The sequence below is a fragment of the Sphaeramia orbicularis genome, chromosome 1 (assembly GCF_902148855.1).
Source record: "Sphaeramia orbicularis chromosome 1, fSphaOr1.1, whole genome shotgun sequence".
Lineage (NCBI taxonomy): Eukaryota > Metazoa > Chordata > Actinopteri > Kurtiformes > Apogonidae > Sphaeramia > Sphaeramia orbicularis.
Window position 1 is genome coordinate 45,724,113 of NC_043957.1, and position 6,783 is coordinate 45,730,895.

Here is a 6,783-nt window from a genome sequence, read left to right on the forward strand (position 1 = left end):
CTTTCCTGATTACTCATATGGGCAAAAGTTTCTGAAAAGGTAAGGATAATAGTGTTAGGTATGATTATGACATCAATATATGTTTGGTTTCAAAACAATTGACGTAGTGCCTGCTGAGAAAAAACAACTAAATGTTCATTGTAAATTTTGCTTCCCCACCCTGTACATATTTGAGTAGGTATTTATAAGCACTTTAATGTTATGTATAACAAAATTTAGGGAGACAAAAGTTTTAGGTGAAAAATGTCAAATTACTGCTCGGTAACACGTGGACTTGAAACGGACATCAATTTTTTAAGCTTAACGCAAACATTCAAAACATGCAGTTCTCGACACAAATTGATATCAAGTAGGACAAAACCTTTTAGATATGATGTTCAACTATACTGAAAATAAATTTTGGAGTAAAATACTGAAAAGGCATGAGAATGTGGTAACAGGTGGACAGGCTGCCTTAGTAACACGTGGACGACTCTTTACCATTGTATGCATCACCCAAAATGTTGATTTATTTTTTAAAACAACAAGCCAGATATAATCACAATGCTTTATTGAATGTATTTAATACTAACAAAGTGTTATTTACAACATGTGGTGGTCCATACTGATATAGGTAAATTACAAATAAAGAGTCATTTCTCAATAGCAGTTCACAGATAGTCTTTTTAAATGTGACCAGTGTATGAATTCATAAACTTCATTATTCAGAATTTAAATTTGTCAAAGTAATAGACAGACTTTTGCGTGTCTTTTTGTTAATTTAATGCAGCCTAGCAGAAGGTTCGGAACTTCTCCTGTACTGTGTAAGTGGTATTTTAAAAAGGAAAATAGTTCCATAAAATATAGATCTTTAGCTAAAAAATGAGCCCACTTGATTTGTGTGCAAATTTACTTTTTCATGCTGATGTTCACTTTATAACATTTGTAGTTTGATATGGCATTAAAAGTTGATTAGAAATACCAATAGTAATAAGCCACGATGCTGCTAAAGATGAAGCACTCATTTGAGGACCTTGGGGTTTTGTTACCATAAATAAATGTTAAAAGTGCAAAAGTCAGATGAGGTAGGTCGGTGATGTTTTGGGAGTAAATGAACAGTTTATAAGCGTATTCAAACAGTTTTTCCAACGTGATACTAATTGGTCTACATTAATTTTTATTTTTAAAAATGTTTTGTGAAACATTACAGGGCATATTTCTCTATCAGGAGCAGAAGGTTTGCTGAATGCAATTATAGGAAGTGTATCAAGGAGTAGATTCACTGACTTCACAAGCTCAGGCAGCAGAGACATTGGGTTTGGCAGCCTTGATCATTGAGCTTCTGGCTAGAACAGTGGTTCCCAACTTTTTTTGGCTCGTGACCCCATTTTAACATCACAAATTTCTGGCGACCCCATCCACTCAAAATTGAGACTTTTTTTTTTTCTAAAATTCATTTGATTTGATCATGCAATAGTTTGCTATACTATATTGCAAATAAATATTCATTTTAGACAACATTTAGTCTATATAATGTATATTATTATGGACAGAGGCAGAAAAGCCAGGTGTAGATTACTGCACAAAGTGAAAATTTGATTTTCCTTGGTCAGGATATGTACAGTCAGTCCAGCTTGGATTTACAAGGCTGACAATTAATACTGAACAAACAAGAACTCAAACTATGAATTATGAAAGAGCTGCAGCATCTGAAACCGACCACAATGAACATTTGAAAGATAAAGAGAAAACAGTACCACAGTGCTTCAGTTTCAGCTTCAGAGTTTGTCATGTCTTTTGTGTATTGTGATTGTCTCTCTCAACTCACCATGTATTTTTAGTAGCATTTTTTTTTTTTTTTTTTTATCAATTACTAGAAATTTCAGGCGACCCCATTTGAATTCCAGGTGACCCCACGTGGGGTCCTGACCCCAAGCTTGAAAAGCACTGAGCTAGAACCTTGTCTCCTGGTATGAAAGTAAACTGGGATCAGTTCTTCTTAAGTGTGAAAGGTGTGGATCAAATGCTGGAGAAGCAAAACTGAATGGTACAGTCATGAAGATTCAACTCACTAAAGCACTGCAGAAGCTACAAAGCAACCAAACCATGAGACGGAAAGGAAGAGGAGCCTCAGCATCAGTTACCAAGGGAGACGGAAAGGTTTGTGTGGTGAAATGGCATGACAACAAACCAGTGTTGATGCTGTTCACTATTTGTGCTGAACATCCAGAAGACACCTGCCCGTAATGGTCTAAGACAAATGATATGTGACTGTCACATGATCCAACTCCAACATGGTTAGGGTTAACTTGGTAGTCAGGAAGAGTTACTACAGAATGAGTGTCCAAACCAAAAAGTTCAATCAGGACAATTAGGATACTGATGCACTTCACTGATCTGGCTTTAGCTAACAGTTGGCTATTGTATCACCAAGACAACACTGGATGTGGTACACCAAGAAAAGACATGGTGCATTTCACATGACAGTGGCTCAGGCATTCTTGAGCAGGTCCGACACTGACATTGAACACACACACGGAGAGAATGCACCCCTTTCCCAACAAGGCCAATCACCAAGACAAGACACTCTGGTTTCTCACGTCTCAGTTCTCAAAACCACTGTTGTTGTACATCTTCCAGAGATGGTCAGCCTGACAAACCTGATGCATTGCAGGGTAAAAGGCTGCTCTGGGAAATCTTGTGTGTGATGTGTGACCTGTTACATGATGTTCCTATACTTACAATCTGAATGGAAAAGTTACTCAGCCTTTCACTCAGACCAATACACGTGACAGACTGAATTAGTAGACCAAAGGAGAAATGTGGTTTGGAGAATGGAGCAAAATCTGTTTGCAAATTTAATTTCTGCACAGCCACAATTAAGCACTGAAAAAGCAGTTTTATTCTTAAAGGACCAGTTTTATATCTTACGTATTTCCATCTTTGAAAAGTAATGTGTACTTGTGTGAGCCAGCTGACCACAACTGTTACAAAGTATTTCATATAAGCCAATAGACATGACAGACAGCAATAGACAAATGGAGATAAAAGAGTATGGAGGAAAAAATCAGCAATTCAGTTGTTGCAAATACAGTTATTCTTGTATAGCAATTTTCAGGAAAATTAAGTGTTTTATACTTTGTTAAACAGTCGTGACTTTATTGGGTTAAATAAACCCATTGTCCCCATATGGCGACATCATTTTTTCAAAAAGTACTTCCTGTGTAACGATAATACTTAGTTAGGGCTGCATCGATACCACTTTTTTCCAGACAAGTACAAGTACTTACATTTGATTACTTGTCAATACCGAGTACCAATATGAGTTCTTCATAATGCCAGTACAGTTCTTAGTTACTTTTGAAAATGTGCTTTATTGTCATTGTCATTAGTCTGACTGTAACAAAGTGCTGCTTCTGACATTTAATGCGTTGGAATGAGCGTTTCTCAATCAATCCACCAGAGGGCGCTGCTTTTAATTAACCATACTTGCTGAACGCCACGAAGAACAGCAAAGTTTTTTGAGAAAAAGAAGAAGAAAGTCATAACAATCACAATCAATCACAGTCAATAACAAATATGGCGATGAAAGAGGAGGTAATACTAAAGTGGATGCTGATGATGAAGTTGATATTGATGAGGGTAACTGGCATAAATATAACAGTAGTTTTTCACTAACTCACATAGTTGCTCTTTGAAAAGATCCGTCTGTGTCTTTACCGTAACTTGCAGTCACCCTAACTCTTGTCATCGTCGTTGATTTTGAAAAATTTCCACACTGCTGACATTACTGTGAACGTCACGCTGGCATAAAATGGTATCGGTGTGATCGTATCGGAGCACTTTTACGAGTACGAGTAGGAGTACACATGCTCACTATCGGACCGATACGCGATACTGGTATCAGTATCGGTGCATCCCTATACATAGTTTTTATTAGCTTACCGGCTGATAGGCTGTGAGATATTGCCGTCATGTGGTGTCCGTCGTCGTCGTCGTCGTCTGTTACAAAACTTTCAATCGTCTTCTTCTCCGAAACTACAATTCTGATTGACTTCAAACTTGGTATACAGCTTCTTTATGATGATGTCAACAAAAGTTAGTGAAATTATTTGGATCCGGATCTGATTCTGGATTTGGTGCAACTTTGAATAATTTCCCCATTATAAGAGATAGGAAGTGGATGGATGCAATAACTCAGTAAATATAAATGATATCCAGTGTAAATTTCTACAGTCCAGCCCTGATGGGGAGATGACCAAAACATTATGTTCACATGCTGATCAGGATCTTCTTCTGGATCCGGGAACTTACGGAAAATTTAACATGGGCTTTTATGGGGAAAAAATTTCAATCATCTTCTTCTCCGAAACTACAGTTCTGATTGACTTCAAACTTGGTATACAGCTTCTGTATGATGATGTCAGCACAAGATATTGAAATTATTTCGATCTGGATCTGATTCTGGATTTGGTGCGACTTTGAAAAATTTTCCCATTATAAGAAGTGGATTGATCCAATAAATCAGTATCAATGATATCAAGCTGGAATTTGAATTTTTTACAGATCTGATTGGAATATGACCAAAACATGGGCTATTTCTGTAACAGAATAAATACAAATATCTAGGTCAGGGGTGTCCAAACTTTTTTTAAAGAGGGCCAGATCTGATAATGTGGAGATTGCCAGGGGCCAGTGGTCCCTTCAGACGTTTTTTAAACAGTAAAAATTACATATAAAAGCGATAATTTTAAAAACAACTTTATTTTCATTGTCAAAATATCATTTTTTTTAAATGCCAATGTAACCAAATCTAAGCCACTCAGGTGTGAACAAATTAAAAAAAACCAAAACATTTCTGCCTTCCTTTCACATCTGGAGTCAGATAACATAGAACAAACCATGTGGAGTATCTTAAACGTCCAAGAAGTTGATAAAAATCTTAACCCCACATTCATTTTAAACATGACTTGTATGAGTAATCATTACTCATATATTACTCAGTAATGTAAAGTCTGTTAGCGTTTAAGATGAAAACATATGACTCTTACTCTTGTCTTTCACAAAATCATTCAGAAAGTAATATTTTGTGTCACATCTACAAGTACATAACACCAGCAGTTATAGGCAACTAACCTGGCAACTTGGTAGCCTGCCTTGGTGGTGAATTCATTGAACTCCCAGGTTCACATGAAGAGTCACTGTTGTGAGTTTAAAGCAGCTTGAATTTGCTTCACTTTTTCGGAACGCTCACTCCCTGCTAGCTTGTCGTATGTGTTAGCATGTTTTGTCTGCTAGTGTGTCTTTACGTTGAATTCCTTAAACAAGGCAACAGTCTGTTGACAAATTAGGCAAACACAATCACCTCGATTTTCAGTGAAAAAAATTTGTAATTCCCATCTCTCCTGGAAGCGGCGGCCCTCACTGTCAACTTTCGTTTTTTATTTACAGGCACCATGGTTAGAAATTAGCGAAAAGGGTTCACGGCAAGGTCACAGAGCCAGATAGAGTTAGAGTGGTGCTGCCACCATGAGGTGAAAGGAGAAACTGCATTTTGAACCTTTTATGATTCATGTACTCGGTTCAACAGTCCAAGTGGGCCATAAATAATATAATATAAAACCGAAGCTGTGGGCCGTATAAAATCTGACCGCGGGCCGTGATTGGCCCCCGGGCCGGACTTTGGACATGCCTGATCTAGGTGATAATAAATGGCATCTGGATACATTTCCCAAAGCTTTTAATATGGCCAGTAAGCTACAGGGCCATTGGTCCTATTTTTATATTTATCAGGTCCACCTGATCCCAAGTAGCTAGGCAAAATGAAAAAATGCATCCCAAACAAGCGCCTGGGTCTCAGGGGGTTAAATCATCCATCAGTTACTCATCAATGACTCATTGAAGCTTTAGGTTTCATAATAATTTCACACAACACTGGCAGTCTGACTCTTGTAATATAAAGTCCTTATTGAAATTCATTAAGGATTAAAAATGTTAAAATTACAGGCTGCATATTTGATAATTTTTTACTTAACTCTCACAAATTGCAAGTATAGAACATGTTTAGAGAGATGGTCTATATTTCCTCCTTTCCTCCAATTTTCTAAAGTGAATTTCTAAAGAGGATATAAAAGTAGATGCCTCTTAAGCAGCATTAAACAGACACTCTGTCACATGGTGGCGCCAACCTTCAACGAGTCACTAAAAAAAGATTATATAAATGCCTTACTTCTTTTCATCTTTTTAGTCTGTCTATTGCTTTATATTGGCTGATACCATACATCCAATCCAAGCCTAGCTTATTCCTCTCAGCGAGATTGCTCCTAGATGAGTCACTTCATCTCTGGCCTTGGAAGGTGTCCGCTTGAAACCATCAGGGCTATGAACCATTGCTTACACTCTCTCTTCCTCTTTTTCATTTTCTCCTCTTCTCTCACACACACCACCTACGCTCAAGACTGCCAGATGAACTAAAAAAGCAGAGCTGTGTGTTACATGCTGCGAAAAAGACTGTGCCTGTAGATACATACCATCTGATCGAACTTGGCAGAGAATCTCCCAATAAGGAGAATGACGTCAGAGCTGAGGAATGCCAGTAACATGTTGTGTGTTACATGAAGAAAAAAAAACTTTTAGATAACGGGGCAATCACTGCGGTTCATACAAATATGTCATAGGGCTTTGGCCCAGTTTTGCTCCTTCCCAGACTGCATGGGTCCTCATAGTACATGCTGCATGAACAAGCCTAACAGCAGGTGGAGGGAAATGGAAGGCAGCAGCAGTGAGTTTAAGGATCTTGGCAGA

General features: G+C 37.8%; 1 protein-coding gene across 1 annotated transcript in view; it reads right to left on the minus strand.

Annotated features, from left to right (window-relative positions):
• The window catches only part of fbxo41 (F-box protein 41), a 104,720-nt gene that overhangs the window by 13,092 nt on the left and 84,845 nt on the right, over nt 1-6,783 (minus strand). The window lies entirely within an intron of this gene.